Source organism: Neopsephotus bourkii, unplaced genomic scaffold (genome assembly GCF_033783945.1).
Source record: "Neopsephotus bourkii isolate Nb327-2 ecotype Australia unplaced genomic scaffold, CSIRO-AGI_Nbou_v1 NB_1016, whole genome shotgun sequence".
Lineage (NCBI taxonomy): Eukaryota > Metazoa > Chordata > Aves > Psittaciformes > Psittacidae > Neopsephotus > Neopsephotus bourkii.
Window position 1 is genome coordinate 1,860,008 of NW_026901505.1, and position 23,287 is coordinate 1,883,294.

Genomic DNA, 23,287 nt, shown 5'->3' on the forward strand with positions numbered 1-23,287 from the left:
GTGTTTGTGTCTGTGTATACACACAAACTGTTTTCCCTTTGTCTTCCTATCCAAAATGCAAAAGCATCTCAGATGTTGTGATTCCTCCAGGTTTTTCCCCCGTGGGAGGATGGAAACATGTAACATTATCTCCTAGCTGCCTACTGCCTGTCTCTGAAATTAGCATTTCAGTGACTGAAAGGTAGTTAGTTTCCACACAAAAAAAAAGGAAGGAAAGAAAGAAAGAAATGGATGGTTAGTACAAGGCTGGCACTAATAGTAATAGGAGATGAGGGAGAGGGTATGGGACATGTTGGATTACTAAATGAAAACTGTGATTTTACCAGACCTTCTCCCAGAACAATGAAAGGGGCTTTTACAGAATAAATTAACTCTTTGAGTTTCTGTGATTAGCTACCTCAGGAAGGAAAAGTCTCACAAGACATGGTAACACAGAGTTAAAGAAAGGCTCTTTTACTATCCCAAATCTGGGGTTTCTAAAGTATTTTAGATTTTATTCTGGGGATATTCTCCAGATGAGCAAGGGCAGAGTAGGTGCTATTGAATGCAAAACTGAGGAACAACACCACAGAGGCACTGATCTCATGTTAATTAATGGGCTCTGTTGTTTATGGCTGTCACACCAACAAATCACTCCTTGTGCAAAAATTAATCATGTCTTCTGTGTGAGACTGTGGGCCTGGGTGGCTTGGCTTCACCAGCAAAGGCTTGAGCTGGGGTACTCACCTTCAGAGAGGGGTAACAAGGGCTGGAGCTGTGGTTTGGCAGCTGACTCTGCTAGGCTCAGCTCAGAGGGGCAAGAGCTGGAGTAGAATGAAGGAAAACAAGTCTAAAGAAAACTTTTGTCTTTTCTCCTTCTTTCCCAAAAAGACTCGTTTTTTCTGTGGTTGAAGATGTTCCTGTCCCATACTGGTAACGTGAGGCTTCCCACCTTTTGCTATTAGAAAGTTTATGTCTCCTATTGGCAGGTAGTGGAGAGGGAATATGGTAAAAGTCTTGGCCTTGGTTTTTCTTTCCATCTGAACTCTGTTCAGGGCCTGTATGTGGGAGAAGGTATTTGCTCTCTGGTGCTCTTCTGAGCAGAAACTCTCAGGGAGCTGTCAGCTGCCTATGGAGATCAGAGAGACATCCCCAGTGTGTGTCAGTGTCCCTCAAGAAGCTTTGCACATTGGCTTTGGTGGGCACCAGTGGTGTCACATCAGACGCAGAGCAGTTATTGAGTGTGAACCTCCAAGTAATGTATCAAGGATGGACTTAAGTAGCCATACCTGAAAAAAACTCAGTCACTGGAATAAGGGCAGATGCAGAGGTGGGAGGTCCCTGAGACTTTGATTTATTTCCATCTTTGTACTTAAAAAAGCCTGAAAAAGAATCTTAAAACCCTGAGCCAAATCCATAGGGGAAAGAGAGCCGAGGGGGAGGGGGGGGGATTGTGTTATTGAAATCCCACAAAAAATGTTGGTGACATTGGGGGATGAAAAAAGAAAAAAAACCAAACTCCTTTCCCCAGCATACTCATTAATTGGGAGCTTTTAAGATCAGGCCTAGAACAATCCACCCTGCTCCAGCAGATTTCTGACACTCCAGAAAATAAAATGTCACGGTAGGGATAGACAAACAGGGCAATGTTTCTACTCTTGGATGTTCCAGTTCCAGCTGGGTTCAGATATGGGTGGCAATATTGGGAAATGGTGATTCCTACTGCACTCTACAGATGGCTGGTTCAGTCAGACTGCAAGCTTGTCCTGCAATATATGGAGTACAAGCTGCTTGTATGTATTTTAGGAAATGAATTAGAACAGTAATAAACTGTCCTGAACTGAATATTTAGAAGCTGTATGCAATTTTCTTATATAAGCTTACTGCTTTACTCAATAAGCTCCTGGCCAGTTGAAACTGATCCTTGGGTTTTTGGAGTTTCCCCAGCACTGTCCATGACCCAGGAGGTGAGATGTGATGGGGGCCACAGGCAGTGCAGTCTGTGTCCAAAAGTGTTTCTGACATGTGGTGGGGACACAGTGGGTTTGGCAATCCCCGTTTGGAGTGGAGTGCTTTCATTTGTCTCACCACCATATGATCATGACTGACAGAAGCCTAAAATAGATGCTGGCACCTATTCTGGCATCTAACATCAGGCTGTATAACAGCCTGACGTTATCCAGTGTGGGACTACGCATCACAGCATGTTTTATCCCTGCTGGGATGGTGGCTTCCCAGATGGCCAACAGGGACAATTTAGGGATTGTCTCAGACTGTTTGAGCTCCAGTTGCAGAGGGAGCTGATGTCTGGTAGCACTAGAGAATGGGCGAACCAAATTCCTTGCTGTCCATTGGCCTTAGATGCTTCATGGTAGCTGTCTTAACCTGATGCATGCACCTTTGACTGTGCTCTGAATTAGGAGTGCTAAACTCATGGTTACCTTTTAATAATCAATTTCTGTTTTTTCCTGTTGTCTTGAGGAGGTCCTGCCACCTCCCCACCTTTGCTGCAGGGTTCCCATTCTCAGTCAGAGTGGCTGCTTTTGGAATGAAGCTTCCTGCGGGGAAGAACAGGAACAATATTCATGTGTTTGAGGGTTTTTCCTGGCTGAGTTTTAAACTTGACTACTGGAGTATTCACAAGTTTAAATTAACAACCTCTCCTGGTGAGCTTGCCTATCTTAAATCAGCAAGGGTCTCTGCTGGCTGTGGCTGTTTTGCCTCTATTGGCAGCTGGAGGCTCAGGCGGCTTCAGGGATAAGTTCATGTCCTGAATAAGGCAAACCTTGGCACCGGAGGTGGGGCAGCCCAAGGGTGAGGGCAGAGCCCCTAAGGCTGGTTCATGTGCTTTCCTGAAGACAGTGTCCTCCAGGGTAGGAAATGTAGCTACTGGGCACCTAGCACAGGTAGTAGCATCTGCTGCTCTGGGCTACTACCACCAGCTTAGAGGGAACCAATAGTATTTGCGTCTAGCAACTTGGGAAGAAATTTTGGGTAAAAGTAGCTTTTTGAAGAATTAAAATAATGCTTCACTTGTCCCCCCAAAGGATGTAAAAGTAAATTTTTATTTAGTGCTTGAATACTGTATTGAAGCAATAGACAGGGCATTTACATGTACATCTTTTGTAGGTGGAAGGTGCTGTTTGCTTTGTCCATTGCCCAAGAGGCATGGCAAGGAGCAGGGAATAAAAACCATGGGAGCATAGTGTGGGGTTAGCTTTGGTCAGGTTAGAAAAACCTTCCTTTGCTTACAGAGATTCCTTTATCTCAGCAGGACCATGATTCAGAAGCCTGATTTCAGGCACCCATTGTGGAAGCTGGTGAGTCAGGTGCAAAATCCATACCTTTCACCAGTGTCCCAGACCCAATACAAAACTGAAACTCCAGAGGATGGCTTTTAGTCTTTCTTGCCACAACTGAGTATGTTGTTTTTAATATTAAACACACATTCATTTTTAATCCAGAAGCCTGGCTTTCTGTTCTCAAACAACCCATTTGTAATGGGTTCTTCATGTAAGCACGGGCAAGAAATACTAGGTCCTGGAAGCCAGCTCCATAAAGAAAGACAAAGAGTATCTTTCTGAATAGCACACAAGTGTGAAAGGAAACATGCAATTGCTGGAGAAATGGAATCATTTGTACTCAGTGAAGGAAAAAAAAGAAAGAGAAAAAAAATAGAAGAGAAAGCTTTTCAAAAGGAGCTCTGTGACTGAAGCTCTCCAGAACTGTTTAACCTGTTGGGGATATTTAGCAGATGAATTCTGACCCACGTTCTCCACTTTGCTGTACCCTGTGACAGAGTGACGCAGCATCTGCCGCTTGTGTTCCTCTCCAGACACGCTCACAATGCCGGAGGAAACGGGGGAGAAAATTATGCAAATTGCTCTGAGCAGATTACTTTGACCAGCTGCTCCTCTTCCTCCTCAATCAAAGGTCTGCCTGCGAAAGCCAATCTAGATTATATATGTCAGCCGCATACTCTGAGGCTCAGCCACTGCCTCTTGGGTTTTTTCTCCCCAAACAGGGACATTTCTTACAGCGAGGTAAAAATACAAAGCGCTGAGGATAACAAATGCTCAAAAGAGGGCACAATGGGATGGGAATTCCTTTTGGTTTTTGTGCGGTAGCACCTTGCCAGGTCTCTTGCTGCGTTTTGAGGGCTATTCCTGGAGAAGGTGGCTCACCTCCATGCTAGCAATTATTGAATTTTATTATTAAGCATGATGAAATGTGGCAGAGGGAGAAAAAAGTGAGCAAAAATGCTCCCTAGACGGCGTGTTGGTGGCATGGCCTTAGGTGGTGTTATTAAACACATGGGCTGAAAGCTGGGTAGCTTTACTCTATGCAGCCAGGGGTGCTGCTGGCTCTTTATTATTTGTGTTGCTCTTGCAAAGTGTAATTTATTCACAAACACAAACAGGGGCCAACCTGCTGACGTGTGCTCACCAACCCGCCAGACGTGGCCGTGACGCTGCTCTCAGACAGACCCAGGGCTCCAGCCGTGTCCGGTTGCTCAAGGCTGGAGCTGCTCTCCCTCCCTGCCCTCTCCTGCCACATGCTGCCTACCCTGCACCTTTAACAATGCTCAGAGCCCAGACAAGACTCCACAGCTTCATAAATGATTAATACAGTTTTCATTTAAGGAAAAAAAAAAAAAGCAAAAGAATGCTGCTGCATCAGAGAGCACCTAACCCTGGCAGAACAAAATACAGCCCTGTCACAGTCTTGTGGCGAGCCAGATCTCACTGCATTAAATCATTATTAAGGATTTCTGTAAGTTTGATGGAAACTTCGTGGTTTTTTATCCCATATACAAATCAAAGAAAGTCCCATGTTAGTATGTGATAAAACACACACGCATAAATATGTACACACACATAAATATGTGAGCTGAATGTCGCAGCGAATCTGTTGGGATGCATCCTCCAGAGGGGGCAGTTCCAGTTAGAGAGGTTTAGAGAGATTAATAATTCGCTTGCCCCGGTTTATTTTTTATTGGTTCTATCCCATAGATTTTTCCCAGCGGATGCCAGAATTGCTGAAGATTTTAGCATTTCAATATACATCTCCTTCCCTGAATTCCTAATCCAAATTCAGTGCAGCACTGCAGGAGGTGCTGAAGAGCCTCACCAAGTAGGCATGTAGCAGTTGCAATGCTAAGCTGGGGTCTAACAGCGTGAGGCTTAGTGGTGTGGCTCAGTTTGTACTGTTTTTACCTGCTTTGTGTTCACCCACAGAAGTGAGTATAGGAGTGGGTATCATTACTGAAAAGAAAACACAATCAAGCAAGCAAATTTTAATGAGAGGGCTGAATATTTCTAACAAAAACTATGTCTGTTGAGATGCTGAAAGAGCAGACCTCCCTGAGCTCTCCACCACCACCTGGCAAAGGTGAAGGTGACACATAAGAAATTGGAATCAGCACAGATTATTTTCATTTTTTAATCATGCAGTGTGAAAACGAGACAAAATAAGTTAATGCAGCTGAAAGCAGAGTTCTTTTTTTCTTTTCCTGGCCTTAAAGTGCTTTTTAAAAGGTGTCCCCTAACACTTTGCCAGAATTTAAAACCCTGATTTGATTTTTCACATAAGAAGTGCACTGGCACCATCCAGTAAAATTATCATTTACATTGTATTCTGTGTACCATCCTTCTTAACATTCTTTACAGAAAACGTTTGTAAGAAGGAGACAGTGACAAATAAAACCCGCTGTGGGTTTGTCCTATTATTTCTGGATTGCCCGTAGTGCTTGCCTCAGTGGCAGCAGGATCTGTGCTGACAGCAGAGGAGTCTATGGGACTAGCTGCTTGGTCTAATTTCTGTTTGCTGCCGGATAAGTCTGAGCAAGCCCCTGTTCAGGGAAAAGCTGCAATTACAGCTGTGATCTTGACACCAGAGTTCACCTGCTTTTCGGGAGAAGTTTGCAGAGGTTTGGAAGCTAATGAGCTGCAGCTAAAGCAGGGGGAGCTCTGCAGCTACTTCTTTAGGGGGGGTTTAAATTCCTTGGCACTGTGTTGTTCAGCTTTTCTGTCTTGCTCTGGGCCCACGGAGTGCATGTTCTCACTTTATTTCTCCAAGATTTCTCCTTGGCTCTATTCTGCTTTATCAGGACTGTCTTGTACAAAGAATTGCTGCAGTGTATTGATGGAATGAAAGTTACCAGTGAAAAAAACCAGCCCTTGAGATATGATGAATTAGCTGCATTTCAGTGGTAAAAGTGGTGTCTCGTAGCTGGCTATTAACGACACTCTGGTGAATACATTTTCATGCAAGAGATGGTTTGCTATTTCAAAGGTGTTTCATTGAGACTTGATCAAGTTATTTTCAGAATTTTCAAGTATTATTAGATGGTAAATCCTACTGCTCGATTTTATAGTCACACCTTTTATTTGCTGTTGCTTCTCTGTGTATATTCAGTGAAGCTAGGTGGGTACCGAAGGAAAAGTAAAGCCAACTACCCTGAAGAAACTGGAAAAAATAGATCTATTTTCCCGTTACTCTAGCTTAGGGAAGTATGACCTTGTATTTCATGGTGCTGTGGAGCAGGCTGGAAATCACTCCCTCACCAGCATGCTTGCATTTCTAAGCTGAAGCCAGGATTCTCCTTATCTTGTAGAGAGCACAGTCACTGATGTGCCATTATGGGTCATTTGTTAAAAACCTGTGCTTTCTATTTTTGACACACAGTTAAGAGGGTTTGTCTGTTTGGTTGGTTTATTTCTGTTTGAGTTTAATAATGAAAGGAAAATTCTAGCTAGCAGGATAGCTCAGAAAGGCAAAATGATTGCCTGTCAGATCAACATCTCTAAAAGAGGAAAGAGATTGAGCCCATCAGTGGCAAGTGGGAAGGAATGACTAGTCCTGAGCAAGCTTTGGAGATGAATGTTACTCAAGAGCCACTGATCAAAACAATGAGTAATTGGCAATTCAGCAGAGTGGCTAATGAGTTATGTATGAAACAGATATCCTCTCACCTGAAGAAAGAAGTTTCTTTCCAGATCTGGACTAGACTGGCCAGTTTCTGCAAATGATCTGAGAGCATCTCAGATGCACTAATGCCATCGGAAATTTGAAATCCGTAACGAATTGGATCATCCTGTATTTACTGTGTCTCTTAAGGGAACCTTAATTACAGAGAGGAAATGACTTGCTGGCATTTGCACTTTCCTGCTTTGCCATTGAATTCATCATGGTCAGTGTCTTCCGTGTCTACTTCCAGTTTACCCAGGCTGTAACTTCAGTGGATCCTTCACTCAATTCCAGTTAGCCCCAGTCAGTGTGTGGTGAGATGTCCAAAGGAAAACTCAGGTGGTGAAGTAGCTTCTGTTGAACCAAGGGTATTTTAGGGAGAGGTTATTGCATCTGCTGTGCTCAAGATGGCAAATGCATGGTGAAATTCTTGTCTGCATTCAATGTATAAAGGAAGGATGTTAAATTCTGTACCTTACCTAAATTCTAACTCCTGCCCTCTCTGAAACCTGTAATTTCAGGTGGATAAACTGTACTTCAGTGATCTATGGCTATTTTTTCCTGATGACAGATCTTTGTGCTGCATCCCATAATTTACTGCATTTCACTATGGAATAATCACCGAATAAATCCATACATGTATAGACAACAGGATGATCCCTTGTTCTTTCCCAGTTCATACAAATCTCAAAAAGCTGGATCTTGTTTTCACATCTGGTCTTGGGGAAAACACTGACTTGATGTGAAAGTACCCAGTTGAAAAGCAGTTTCTGACCTGGCCAGTGCTGCTGTAAGGGCCTGTGAAGCATGCAGTGGGCAGGAGATGGAAATGGAGATCTGTTCTGTTGCAGCAAGGATGACCTGCTGCCCCTTGTCTTTTTTTCTTCCTCTGAGGCATCCTTTGCATCTGAAAGTAATTCTGTCCCACTTGGACATGGTTCTTCCTCTCAGGACGCCTTGAGAGTTAGACCTACAGGGGATGTGAGGATCCTTGAAAATTCAAGTTGCTGTCTGTGGCACTGTCAGAAGCACAGAGCAGACAGTGAGAGGGAAGAACATGCTGTTTTGCTCAGCCTTCACACTGAGATGCACCATGGTTTGCTTGCTAAGTTCCTCGTGGCTTTACTCTATCACTGGAGAGTGATGTGGATTTATCCCATTTTATTTTCAGATGCACAAGATGAACTTAAAGCTGGAATTGGTGGATGCAGCATTTCCTGCCCTGCAGAGTGAGCTGGTTTGACAGGAGCATCAGCAAGGGAGAATAAATACAGAGAGACACTGTGTGGTGGTAATTGCTCCTACAGCCCACCTCCTTGATGCTTCTGAGTGGGATTACAACAGAAACAAGAAGAAAGAGTTTCTCTCTCAACTTGGTCCTATAATTCCCTCCTTCTTCTTTCTCTCCCCCCTCCCCAAAACCCCCAGGAAGGCAGTGAAATCTGATAGGCAGTGAAATCAAAACTCTGTCCTGTTACCAGGTTACCCACCACTAGATCTGTGAGGGACCTGGGGATATTCTCTATGACTGAACAAGTGACTGCTCTGTCCTGGGGGTATAAATCTAATGCAAGCTTGTCAGCATAAGCCTTGTATATTTACGGGAAGCTTTCAGAGGAGCCGCACAGGATCAGAGTTTCTGTTCAGCTTGAGACACAGCATCCCCAGCATGCCTGGGAACAGAGAGGCACATCCCAGGCACATGCTGCTGCTCCACTGCCAAGCCCTGAAGAGCAGTGATGCATTTGTGCTGATTTGTCACTTCTGGAACCAACGTAAGAGACCTGGAGTGGGAGCATGAAGGATGGAAGTGACACCAGGGTAAGGGCAAGGAACATTCGCACTATATTTAGGGCAGAAGCAGATAGTGGTAACAATTGCAAGGATCATATATAATGCAGTAAAACTGTCTACCTGAAATATAAACAAAAGCCCTTTCCTGAGGCAGTGAGGGGTGATCAGTCATGTTGACAGTATCCTCAGCTAAGCAGCCAGGACATCTCATTCAGAAAGCACAGACAGGGTGTAGGGCAGCGCTTATTCCTTTAATAGCATCCTGGAAACAGGATCTTTGCTCTAGTGCAGAGTACTAACTCCTCTCTAGACAATTTTATATGGTCCTCATGGGTATGTGCTAGCATCTTTGGTGTTTGCTACACCCTGAGCATCATGAGGGTGATATACATGCCAGGATGCAGCAGAAGATTAGAGGATTTTAATTAGAGTATGCTCTGAATGTAACTCATTCAAGGATATATGTTGATCAGCTGTATTGGATCCCAGATCAAACATACTAATTTAACTCCTGGATGAATTCACACTGCCTCTAGGATACTTTCTTTAGGAAGCAAAACAGGACAAACCCAACATAATTCAGTCCTGCACAAACGTGCCTCAGACCTGAGGAATAGGCTCTGCTTCCACATATTTTTTTTCAGCCCACATGGAGTAAATGTATGGAAAAAATTCAATGTGATTCCTGTATTGGGTTTTTTCCTTTTTCCCAGTACATCCATTTTTTGGCCAATCTAACTGAGAAGATCTCAGCTAGTAAATCTTTACCTATATTATGCTAAGGAGGAAGACTGTCCTCATTCTTTGAGGAGTGAAAAGTAGGCAGATGTGTTCCATTGCTTCTCAGGGTAATTCCCACATTCTAGAGAGCATCATCTTTTTTGGGCATCTCTCTTGGCGCAGACAATGGTGACAGAAAGCTCCGTGAGCTGCAGGCTGCTTGGTGTGCTCCCTGTCGCATCCTAATTCTTTACCGGGCTGCTTGTAGAAGTCTCAGAAGAATGAAATTCCACTCTGAGATATCCAGATACAATTCAAGAACAAACCCTTCAAAGTGGTAGATGGAAGGTAAGAGATACAAGGGGGAACCAGATCCCCAGCCTCCGCACACAGGAGGAAGGCATTTAATTGCAGTTTTATTGTTCTGCATGTCAAAATTGATGGACTGTTCAGAACAAGGGGCTGTCCCTGGGGAAAAGCAGCCCATGGCTGGGTTAGCAGTGGTGGCTCTGGGACCAAGAGTGAGTAGTGGGGAGAGGCTGGGGTTGGGACTGGTGGCAGCCGTGTTGTGTTCAGATGTGTCTTACTGTGGCTGTAACTAGCAAAGTGCCTCCCTTCCTATCTGTTCCCAATCTTGGTTACCAGCCTTTCATCTACACTCGTAATAAATTCACTTCTTAATTGGAAGAAGTAAATATGATGAGCTTTTGATACAGTTCAAAGGAGCAGTAGCCAGTTTCTTGATTCCCACACTGGCAACTCTCTTTCCTGTGTGCCCCAGAATCAAAGTGCAGCTCTTGCTGCAGCAACTGTCAGGTTTTTTACATCTTTAGATCAAAAGCTTGGCTGCAGAAAGCAAAAAAAAAAAAAACAACACAAACCGAACACCCAACTGTTTGGATCTTTTTCCCCTACAATTATTGTCACATCCATTACTCAGCAGAAGCCTGGGATGCCCTTTCATTCTTACACAAATACTTTCTTTTGGGATTCATTTAAAGTTCCCTTGTGCACGAAGTGGTCACTTGTCAGCTCTCCACCTGAAGGGGTGAGGCAGAGAAAGCACAGTCAGCTAAAAAGGAACCCTGACTTCAAGCATTTATAATGAATATTGACAAAAAGAAGGGGTGGGGAGGAGTGGGAATCAAAAGCTCAAAAATTGCTGATTAGGCAAAACCAGATTGCCTCCTGCCTATGGTAGTAAATGGCATCATTAAGAGGGATGGAACTAGGCTGGAGTTACGCAAGTCCCAGTCAGGAGCAGTAAAGCTGTAACTCTTCCTCAGCCCAGAAAAGATGGGGATTACCTTTTTGTCTGGCTTATGAAATTTCAGCCCTGGAAAAGCCCCAGGCTATGGTGGTTCCCAAACTGGATTATATTTGTGGTCTCTGCAGCTCAGGCTCTGGTGCTCGCTACCAGAGGTGCCGCACAGACCAACAGCAGGAACCCTGCCATAGGCACAGGTGGGATATTTTGTCTCCCTATTGCAGATTACATCAAACCCTGTGTTAGTTAAGATATGGAGTCTAGTGTTTCTAGTCCTCATATCTTACCTCTGACCTAAGGGTGAGAGTGGTGGCATCACCAGGAGACCAGTTACTTGAGCAAGAACTGGGATAGAGCAATACCCTGGGCTGATGGAGACCTCCAAAGAGACAGTGACTCAAACCACAGAACTGAACATCCCACACAGAGCCCTCCCTCTGCAGATATTTAATGGTAAGTTGGGCTGGGGGTGCCAGCGATGATTGGCCATTATTGATTATTAAGTGCCTCACAGCTAATGAATGGTGCTTTCAAACCTGTTGTGTCCACAGCATAAAGGAGAAGCACCAGGATTTGCACCTCCTGGCACTGCAGTGCCAAGAGAGGTGGAGTTAACTTAATAAATAAATAAATAATCTCCAAGCATTTACTTCAAGTCAGGACTGACACACCAGAGGGGAAAGCTGCAGCACTGCTTCCCATGTACTCTGCTCTGTGCTGAGCAGACCCAGGCCCCTGGGATATGGATTTCAAGAGCAATAAATCCACTCTAAAAATTTAAAAAGGATGACGCAGAAAACTTCAAAAAACCAACCAAACCAGCTTCACACAATAAAAGCCATTTCTCTCCTGACGTATCTCTCTAGTTATAGCATGACACATCAAGGTCAGATACCCTGTCCCACAGGAGCACGGCTTTGTACAAGGTGAAAATCATCCCCTGATGGTGTGTGTTGTCTGGTGTTTCGTAACGATAAAGTGTACTTATATAAAACCCAGGATTCTCATAGTGGGACGTCATTTATAGCAAGTGCTCCCCCCACAGTGCAGGAATGCACTGAGCTGAAGTGCCTTCAGGAGATAGGAAGTGTCAAGGAGATATTTAACCTGCAACTGCTGATGCCAGGCCCTGTTGTCTAACTCCTGTATCGTACTGCCTTCTGCACGCAAAGGAGAGCTCGCATCTGTAGCTCAATAAATTAGCCATTCATACCAGGAGGTTTCTCTGTGGCAGAAGCTGAACTCAACAGCAAGAATAATAATCCATATGTTTGTTATTGTGATTAGCTCCTCTGGAAGATAAAACTTAGAAAGCTCTGCTGGAGCATCACGAATGCTGCAGCGCTCAAGGCCCCTGGTGCTTTCTGTCAGGAAGGGGGATGTGAAAAAGGAGCCCCTCCCTGCCTAGGGCATTTCCACCCCACCAGTCTTCTCCATGGCTTGTTCTGTTTCCCTGCCATCCTGAGGTTTAGAAAATCTCTCTTTTGCTTTTAATGCAGTGGGTTTTCTCGTGCGTAGTCTCCTAAATGAATGCATAGGCTGTTCCTAGCGTGCTTTAAGCCTTCATGCATTTTTAATGATTTACATGGAAAAGAATTTTTTCTCTTTCTCTCCCTCTCTTCCCCCCTTTTATTCCTCCTTGATTCCCTTCTTCTTTCCTTAAAAAGAAAAGAAAACTTAAAAAAAAGGAAAAGTAATGACTTAATACGTATCAAGTGGAATTGTTGGTTTGTGGTGACGGTTTTATAATTCCAGGTTCAAGTTTTTTTATTTAATTATGCACTACAATTCTCATGAACTATAATGCAATAACAAAAGCATGCACCAGAATTGGCAAAAGTCTGTTCTGTATTAGTACGGGTACGGATACTGTGCTTTATGTGTGAAATAAAATATTTGGAACTAACGCTGAGTCTGTTTCTTTAGAATTACACAGAACACTTCTTCCTTTAAAACACTGAAACTGGGGCTCTCCAGTCCCTTTTTGGCCTGCTTCTCCCCTGATAAATTCAATTGTACTTCATTTCATGATGCTTTATTTGTTTGTAACTGCCTTTGTAATACCTTAATTGAATAGAGGGTTCATATATTAACCTGAAGTCCTCTATAGTATCTTAGTTTATGAAGGTTAAAAGTGATTAACTGATGAAAGGCTGCTTGCTGTAAATATTGACATTTCCTCAACCTGCTGGGGTTTTGATTAGCTCCTGAAGTTGCCTTAACATTTTTGTTTATCAGGTTATCAGCAATTCCCAAAGCTTATAAGCATCAGGACTTTTCTCATGCCAATTATCGCTAATGTTGCAGACACTGAAGGCAAATGCATAGCAGTATGTGGCTGAGTACATTCATCACCTTCGAGTGGGAGTGTGTGTGCAATACAGACTTGATTGTAAATATTTGCACAAATGGGACTAATTTTGCAAAAATTAATTTCTCTTCCTTGCAGGCACTTCATTTCCTTGTCATCCAGTTTTGATGCTAATGTTTCTAAGTCATTTTGGTTTGTTGGAAAGAAGAATAGTTTCTGGAGCAAGTAAGATGGCTTTTTACAGCTGCAAATCATTTATGTGCAAGATTCTGCCTTGTCCAAAGGCAGCTTGGATTTGACAGCAAGTGCTGGTGAACTTTGTGATGCTTGTAGCTGGTATTTTAGAGAATTCCTCTGAAATCTGTGTTTGGTCCTGGCTCTGAGTTCCTCAGCTTTTCCATAAGTGTTCCTGGCAATGAATATTTAACCCTTCTGTTTACCAGAATGTTCATAGAGATTAAAACCTTCTGAACCTGTAAAAAGTCAGATTTTGTAGGATGGCTACCTCTGAAGTGCCTTGTAGGTAGCAAAATGGTATCAGATGGATAAAGCAACCTGTCATGCAGCTTGTAAAGTCAATACTATATATATCTCACATACTTTTAGCACTCATTACTGCAAACTGCTCACAGGTGAGCCAGAGGCTTCACAAACAGGAGAGAAAACCCTCCCACCACCAGGAATGTCAGGGGCAAATTTAAGCAGGGTGGTGTAGGTGAGTGGCTCCATGAGATGGAAGCTGCAGGGATGTGCAGAACTACTGGGATCCATGTTGAGCTTGTGGTTGCCCTGAGCTGAGGATCCATCTCTTCTGCATCCTCACTCCAGAGACACACTGGTAAAGACCCTCCTTGCCCTTTTCCCAAGCAGTTCTTAACAGCTATCAACTTTATTTTAAGTTAAGCATTGTTATGGTGGGTTCCAGATCCATCCTTTGCATGCTTGTTCCCACCTATGTGTGCTGGGGAGGGGCTGCCTTGCTTTTTATTAGCTTGTGACCTTCATGATCTGTTGAGATTTGAAATCTCCTTGGGTGTGATCCTGCCTGTCTTTCCTTAGGTGTTTGGACCGTTTCTCTTGCATAACTGCTATCGTTGTCATGCATGCCAATATATTTCTCAACAGGCAGCAGCCTTAGCAAAGAGTGGATGCTCAAGAATGTAAAACTCTACCTTGCTGGTTTCCCTTTTGACTAAAAAAAAAAACAACCCCAAACAACATAAATATTTGTGATTTAATGATTTGTTTTCATGCCATCTCCCACCACCTCTCCCCTTCCCACCATGCAGAGGGGACATTCTTAGCTACAATTAGTAGCATGTTCTTTATAATGTTAAATATCTGTTTTCACGGTTGTGTTTTACTTCACAAATTATGATTTGGCTGTGATGTGACCTGCCTAAAGGTGTTTTCTTTAAGATAGTGAAAATCTTTCAAATGTAGCTGTGACCATGGCAAAAGAAAGCTGCACATAAGTAATACTCCTGGTTTCTTGTGAAAGAAATAATTTTTAATCTAAAAATACCTAAAGCCATTATGTTCTTCTGGGTTAGGAGAATTTCAAGGTTTGAGCCTTTCTTTCTTTTCATCACCCAAGGAAGTTGCTATGCATGTGTTCATTTCTGTCATCCTGGTCTGAACTTCTCAAGGGCTTACATTGCACTGAAGGAATGAATGCTGAAAATATTAGTTATGGCATTCATAAACTTTATCCTTAAGAGCTGTGACATGTTGCAGATCCACTTGTAAGGGGGCAGAGAATTTCTCAGTGAGTCCCAGGGCTGTGGTGCCATCAAGGAGCAGTAGCAAAGAAATCTGTGTACTGAAACTTGCAGCAAAGCATAAAATGAAAGAATAATTCCTTGTGTTACCTGTTCGGTGATGAATATTCACTGATTCAGAACAATGCTCAGCAGAAAGAGAGATGTGATGGGTTTGGCTGAGTTCTGCTGTCCTACTGCTGTCCTACTCCATCCTTGACTGCATTTATTTTCCCACGCCTTAACTTAACTAAGCCTTGCTTGTCCCCTACATGTCATCTCCATTCAGCCAACATGGAATGAAACTGGGGACACAGACACACTTCATCAGTCAGAAGTGCAAGCAAGCACCAGGCAAAGTACTCCAACCTACGCATTGCCCTTGTAGAAAAGGAGAGTGAATAAAACACCATTCTATATATAAGTGCAATTTATACTGAAACAGTGCTGCATTTTAATAAACACTATATTGTATATCACTTTAATCTTAAGAGGAAAATAGCTTAAGTTTTTTGTTACTTGATGTGTTCCTAAGGGTATGCTGCACATTCAGCTGCTGCCTTACTTCTAATGGAGGCCTTTTTAAGGTCTTTAAGCTGCCTTTGGTGCCTGTTTCTACTTTAGTGCTCAGGATTTAAAGTGAACCCCTGGGCTGAGTGCTGCAAAGGTGGAATGGCTTCCTAAATGCTGTCCTTGAGACTTGTGTATGTGAAAAATGTGTGTTTCTGCCTGCTCTAAGGGGAGGGCACTGTATTTGGGTGGATAAGCTGAAGGCATTGCCAGCATCTGCCTGGCATTAAGGCAGGCAGATTTCAAAGGCATCAAAGTGGCCAAGCTCCTCTGGAAGTGAATGGGTGTGTGCCACCTCTTTGAACTCCTTGCAAAACCCAGGCCGTGTATGCTGGGGAAAGGAAGTATAACCTTTTGCATCAGCTCCACCTTCCTTGCCTTTTTATGATGCAGTGAAAAGTAATCCTACGCCTCCCTGGAAGATCAGATCTCTCTGAACGCCCATTCTGCAAGGGTGAGCCACCTGCATGAGTCATGGCTGTACGGGCTTCTTATCCTTTTGATTGAAAGGCGCTTAATGAATATCTTCTTAAGTGCATCCTGAGTTAGTAACAACCAGGCAGAGGTAGCTATTCTTGTGCTGGGTGTCAGAAAAAGAAAGGGGAAAAAAAAACACCCAAAAGGGACTTTATGCATCTGAGCCCCTGGAAGGATGGAGCCCCTGTGCTTCACTTGGAGCAGAGCTTCTGCTCTGCCACCTTGGATCCTATCACAGCTGCAACAGCCCCATCTAGTCCTGTTACCTCGCCCTGGCTTGCAGCAGTGTGACACCCTGTGAGGCTCAGTTCGCTGCAGCACAGCACAGCTTACCTGATGGGATGTATTATTGATGCTGAGGAAATGCAAGTGTTACAAGGGCTTTGTTCAGAGCCGCTGAGCCAACAAACAGCACAGAAGTAGCTAAAAGCAGGGAGTGTCAGTAAATTCATAAATGCACTTTGTTTAGCCCTTGATTTAGATGTCTGGCCCTTTATTCTAGGTGCCCAAATCTCCACTTGCATTTTTCTTGTATCAGCAATGAGGACTATAAGTGTCACAGGGAATCCTGGGGAGAAGGCAGTACCTCAAAGGCAGCTGCAGAGGAGTAGTGCCTGGAAAGCTGGCCTCAGAGTCTAAAGAAGGATGGGGAGGAAAAAGGGATGTATACATGTGTGTGCCCCCATGAACCTGTTTCTAGCCACTAGGGAGAATAAGGAGCAAAATCTGTAGCTGAAGGAATCTGTAAGGTTTTCATGTCTCTCATAAATTGGTGAGTATTCATTGTGTGAGCTGGCATCAAAGTTCTGAGGCAGTTCCCTAAGGACTGGCAGAAGTGCCTGAGCGTGCCGGTTGCTCCCTGAGCATGCTGCTCTGTCTCTCCTCATACCTGTCATGGACACAGAGCCGGTCTCTGCTGCGTGGTAATGCTGCTTACTGGAAAGATTATGAAAGTCATAAAAATGTCAGCTTCTGTATTTCAGTTGTGTAAACTACACATGCACAGCGCTCTCCTCGCATCCCGTACAACCAGCAAGGGTTGCCCTTGGCTTTCTGCTTGAATAACAACAGGGACATCTCCCACCATCCTGATGAGGCTCTGTGGTTCAGCCATCTCCCCAGCATTGCTGCCCTCACATGATTCTGGATGAAGCTGAGCTCAAGGGGGTTTTGGGGCATGAGGACATGGCCAGATGCACCATTGCCATCAATTTAAAATAGGATGTGATGGGAAACTTTGGCTGGAGGTTTTAATACTGCTGGTGTGGCTGCATGAAATGTGTGTCCCTACCTATTGTTACTTGTGCAGAAAAGACTGGGCATTTCAGGAGGCTTCCTATAACAATATTAGAACTGTCGTTTTAAAAGACGGCCACTTAAAATGGATTATTAAAGCAATGAGTAGATGCTGGTACTAAATCCCTCAGTTTAGGGGGCGAATTTTGGCAGCTGCTCATCAAAAGAGAATCTCCACACTTTGGGTCTTGAAGGGAGCTAATAAAAAAGAGGAGACAGATGAATACTGCGGAGCATGGAGCTGTGTGTTACTGTGGGCACCAAGCCTATCAAACCTCTAGGTTTAGCACCCTTACTTAGCAAAACCAGAAGTGTTTAAGCGGATACCTACTGGCTTTTTGGGCTAGGCACAGCTGCTGTGGGGGTCACACAGAGGCTATGCAGCTGCTTTACCTGTTATGTATATCTGCATCAGGTAAGTCTCACAGCAAATGCCCATGCCTTCATCACCCAAAGCTCTGTTTCAAGCAGACTCAGAGGATTTAGACACATGCATTAAGTGCTGTGCAAGAGGTCAGGTCTTTGGAGCCGGAGTCACGTTCTGTTAGACTCCATTTGAGCCTCTCCACTGATTCCAGGGCTTTGTATTGGTCCCTTACCTGTGATTAAAAGTCTTTTTAAAGTGGAACTTGGCATGAAAACCAGGTGTGAGTGTTACATTCCTGGCATGGAGCCATTGCAAACCCTGGTGTCCAAAGGTTGGTGGCCTTAGGTTCTGCACTACTCTGCCTATTGTTAGAGCAATGTCCTTCTGTTAGACTGGGGTATTTTTTGCTGTTTGCAAAAGTGGCTGCCTTTGCTGCACACATGGAAGTTTTAATAATTATTCCCAAGCAGCTCTGAGAGTTTTTTAACATGGAAACAAGTTCTACATTACTCGTTAAATTGGTCAAATTTCAATAAAGTCAGGAAAACATCTTGAAAACAGCATGAATATAATTTACAAAGAAAACAATCCAAGCGTTACTGCCAAAGAGTTTTCCAACAGGAAGGAAGAAAGAATTTCTCTTTCCCCCCACATAGAATGACTGTACTGTACATTAAATTAGTGGTTTTTAGTGTGAAGGAAGCAACCACAGGATCCATAATGTTAATAAGAGTGAAGCTGGTACCTGTTGTGAAGATAGGTCATGCTTCTTTATTACCTTCCTAGGTAGGTTGCGTGAATCCTGGCTACCAATATTCATTTTCCTGTAAGTAGCTCTATATCAGCCTCTTTATCCTAGATGAGATCTTGCTTGCCATGTTTTTAAATCTAGCAGGAAAACTCCACACAAGGGGTGAAGTTTGGCAGAGAGGGTCTGGATTCTCAGCAAACATGGAAGTGAATGTGATGCTTTTTTTCCCCTTAATATCAGATTGTCTTGTGATCAATCTGCTGAACCAGAGCCTTCATGAACCAAGTGCAAAACCGTGGGCTGATCTGCCCAGTGCAAACCTCCCGGGATTCCTCAGGACCATCACTGTGCTGTAAGGCAGTGCCTGAACCACTGTGTGGTAACCTTGCTTCAAGGGTCTCATTGCAGGTGGTGATTTTCCTACATGGAGTTCAAAGTAAAAAGATGGGGAGAATAGCAGAGCATTAACAGCAAATCTCATACTGGTTTCTTAATAAAATAGATTCAAATGTATACATGCCATGCTACATGTACAGGGCCATGTCAAGGGGTAGTTACAAGCAGACACTGACTGGAGGCATTATTACTGTAATTACTTGTACTATCAACTTCACTACCTGAAAGGGAAATATAAACCAGATCCAAACTTGCCTGATGATAGAACTAGATATAAAACTACAACTGTGTCTGGTGACCACATTTTGCAATTTTGAGATGTTTTTGCACTGACATGAGGAGTAATCTTTCCAAGGTTTTTGCAATATAATACTTAGACCTCAATATCAGGGTCTGGACTGGTTGCACATTTTCTCCTTCTTTTGTTGATTGGAATAAATCAGTCCACCCTGAACTTCACAAACCTTTCTGTTGAAATCTGAGGCAAAATCAAGATAACTCTTGAAAACTTTTTAGCTTTGGTAACAGGGTGAATTTTTGCTGCAAAGTAAAACCCCAACAAACCTTTTGGTAGAAGCAGTTCCAGTGCATTTTCTCTGTCAATTTGTACATGATCTTCCCCCAAGGCTCCTTTGCAAGCGATGCGAGCATAGGCGTGGGGTGGAGAGTGGCTATGCAAAACCCACAAACACGTTTTTGGAAGTGCTGCGTTTTGCAATGAGGCTGCTGCATGGCTTAGTTTGACACTTTCAGAAGGGTTGTGAGGTTTAATTAACTAAAGCACTTTATCACTATTAGAGAAATGGAGTTCTACAAGGTTATTAGTAGACTTTTTAAGGGCAACATCTGTATAGGAAAAATTAAAATCTCAAACTATGTTTCTTACCAATAACAGTGGAGGGAGAAACATGAAAAGGGCACAGCTACTAATTCAATTATTGTGCACTTCTCCCCTCCACCCTTCACTATTAAACAGCTGTGCTTCATCGCTGAGGCATATTTGTCTTTATCTTTGGCCACTTTGTCAGAGCTGGCAGAAGGAGTCTTAGGTGTGGTTGTTCTCTTAGCAAATTAAACAATGACCAAAACTTTGCTCATTTCTTCCATCATTATTTCAGATTTCCATGTTTTCATTTTGACTTTACAATATAGAAGCTGTATCTCCCTGCTCCTGAATATGGAGCAAGGGGTGGGGACAACTTGAGGGCTGGATGGCCTAAAAGGGTCTGCCTTTTTCATAAGACTGTTCAGGGATTGCTCTGTGCACTGTACCATCCACCTACACAGAAAGACAATATAGTAAAATGCTTTTGCATCATTTTAAGTGCATAAAAGTGCTCAGGTGTATAGGTTGTGCTTAGGCAGAGTGAGATGGATTTTATCTGAGCTAGGTGCCTGTAAGGGGTAGTAATTACTACCTGATATAAGCTATTTGAGATCCAAACAGTTCCAGTATTTTCTATCTCTTCATTTTTGTGCCTAATGACATATTAAATCCTCTGATGGTTAACAGACTATATAAATACCCAACCCACCTCCATCTTCTGCTGAGGCATAATACAATTAACAGGGAAAACCCAGGTACTTGCCTTTGCTAATATTTTAAGTCTCCTTCTGGCCAGTTTGGCAGACTCTTGTAAGAAATCTGTCTTTGAAGCTTGGGCTTGCATCTGGGCTTTATCCTTTGGTTGTGCCAGTCTCAGTGGAGAATGCAGGTGAGGTAGGAAGGAGCAGGACAGGTAAAAACAACACAGAAATGTCAGGAGTCTGAGTAGAATTCAAGGAATCAAAATGCTCAGATAGTGGGACCAGTGGGAGAAGGGGCTAGGATTAGAAAGTGGGACCCTGGCTGCCCTGTGTCTTTTGTATGGAAAATCTCAAGTCTTTTATATCCCTGGGACCTAGTGGTGATGGCTGCTTATCACTGTAACAGATTTCAGGGATGTCCCAGGAAGACCTTTCCATCTAATGTTTGACTGAGAAAACAAGAAGGCCAGGTTCATAAGTTTGAATAGATGCAGGTGCACATTCCCTGGTGTCAGTAGGCACGTTTGCACTGGGTCAGTTTGACTGGAGTGTGTGCTCTACACTTGTGGCATTGCTTTGTGGCTGCTGAGGTCTTGGGCTGAGGGAGCTTGATCACAGGGTGTCAGCCACAGCCTGGGTTTCCCTTTTGCTTTCCCTTGCAAAACTTCAAAACCAAATAAGCAAACCCCTCCTGGACAAGACAGGCCAAACCACCTGCAAACTGCTCCAAATTAAATAAATTTACTTGGAGTCTGGAAATATCCATGGTGTGCTGGGCAAGGCTTTCTGGGCTTAATGATCCTGACCAGCAGGTTTGCTGTGGTTTACAGCTGGAGAATACCTCAAAGGACTGGATCAGGACACACTGATGCTGCCTTCTTCCAACTGAAATCAATGTAAACCTGCTGGGAAAAGGCACTATCTCAGCTGCTGCCAGGCACATCCGTGTGAGTTATTTCCAGTTGTACATCCAGAGTTGAGTGTTGGCTTGGCAGTGAGGATGGCAACTGGTTTGGTGCTGTGAGACCTGCCCATCTCCAGTAGAAAATACAGTCAGTCAGTGCCTACCATCCTGAGGTAACTTACCCAGTAACACTTACCGGTGTCCCTTATCACCCTTCCTGCTGCTGTGCTGAAATGCTGGGTGAATGTTATGATGATCTTCTGGCAACCCCCGATGGAAGAAATAGAACGCCAGTTTAAAGTAAAAAGCAAAGGCTCAACGAGTCTATCATTATTAATCCTGCTGTCAGTTTTAATTTTGGGGACATTACCTCACTCAAGACTCGTTGCAGAGATACCTGCCAAAAATGGTGATGTCATCATCACCAGGCACATCTGACCCCGGCTGCTGATTGCCAGTGTTGAGTGCGAGTTAATAAATCCCCTGGTACCTGGATACACATTGGAGTTTTATTACAATGCAGGCATTCCACGATACCCTGGTAATTAAATAGTCTAGAGCAGAAAGAAACCAAGCCACTATTTTCTCCCATTTAGAGAAATTGTAAAATATAATTGTCTTTCAGATCAGCTTCCTGCAACCATCGTGTAAACCTGTGTTTTAACTGTAATGAAACATTAGGAGGAAAACTTGGATATAGGGAGAAATACGAGATAAAATTCAAGTGTGAGATTGGATCTGCTTCTTCAGGATTAGTACTTACAAAGCGGCTGCTAATTTTGTGCATGAGGGAAGAAGCCTGAGATCCCAAGGCAATGAGCTGATGGCTGAGGGACCTGATTGGGGCAGGGGAGTCTGTGACAGTTCCATGTGCGTCTGTTAACGCTGGTAGCCACCAAACCATCCCCATCAGTCTGTCAGGGTGGCCGCTGTTGTTCTGATACCCCGTTCCAGGAAAAGGGCTTAAATTGTTTTGTGATCTGGCTGGTGGAGGCTGAGGCCAGCCACTCTGTTGCCAGGCTGAGGAGGGGCTTTCAATGTAGGTAGTGAGGGAAAGCTTCAAACCAAGCCTGACAGTTAGGGCGCTCCACTTCCAAGAGGCAGAAATATTTTCATTTCTAAGGAAAGCTGCAGTTCTGGCATCTCCATGTGGACTCAGGTGTGGGGATCCCACCACATGCCTCTACTTCCCTGCCACCCCAGTGAGCTTATTGCTATGGGAATTTTGGGTGCTATTCTCTAGCAGAACAGCAGAGCATCCAGGTCTGAACCTTGTCTGAAGTCCTGAATAGGAGCAATATATATTGGTTATGAGGAGTGAATCTGCATTTTTACTCTTAGCACATTTCCAGACATAGCCACAAGATGAGACACAGTATTCATAGGGTTGCCACATCCCGATGACAGTAGCAGCATAACTACTCCAAAATTTATAGAGCCCATTGAATAGAGCAATTGAAGAAGTCACGTTGACAAAGCAAAGCCTTTGAAAGCAGGAGCAGGGCTGGGAACTTTCACACTGGAGAAAGCTTTCAAGTCGCACTTGTTTGGAGCTGACATCTGTTTACCTTTAGAGGTCTATAAATAATATTACCTTTCCTCTTTACTGACTACTGGAGATGATGCTTTGCTTCTGTTTAAGGACCCTCTCCTCCTCTATCTTGATATTGGAGTTGTCTGGCTGAGCTATTTGACATCATCATCATCACAGACATTTCCCCTATCTCTATAGCAACATATGATGATGCCACAAACAGAGGATTATGCAATCTGTGTAGGCTCAGATAGAAGGAGAGGCAGGACTGGGAGCTCTGATTTAAGCACAAATGTCTCTAATAACAGGGGAATACAGAAACTTGTTGGCAAAGGACATGTTTTTTTGTACAAACATTCTCGTTTTCCAAGTTTTGCTCTGGTGGGAAAGTCCCTCCTTGCAGTCCTTTTTATGTATGTATTATACATACACATTCTCACACAGATATGTGTATTTGTGTGCAAATGGATATATGCAAATGCAATACTGCTTGAGCATTGTGCAGGCAGCTCTCTACACACAAACTAATTCATTCAGGATTTACTGTGCTTCACTCATCCTCAGCATAAAGATGCCGTGGGTCTGCCTCTTCAACAGAGGACTGCCCTGGCAGACCCCACTGAATATACTTGTTCACGTCTGGGCACATTTGTGCCCTTTGCTAG

The 23,287-nt window shown here is 43.7% G+C and overlaps 1 long non-coding RNA gene across 1 annotated transcript; it reads right to left on the reverse strand.

Annotated features, from left to right (window-relative positions):
* Positions 1 to 1,044: 1,044 nt before the first annotated feature.
* On the reverse strand, positions 1,045 to 21,359 carry LOC133215863 (uncharacterized). Its single transcript, XR_009726504.1, has 3 exons — positions 21,285 to 21,359; positions 2,421 to 2,537; positions 1,045 to 1,108 (listed from the first exon to the last, which is right to left on the reverse strand). It is a non-coding gene; the product is annotated as an uncharacterized LOC133215863 (long non-coding RNA).
* Positions 21,360 to 23,287: the final 1,928 nt, after the last annotated feature.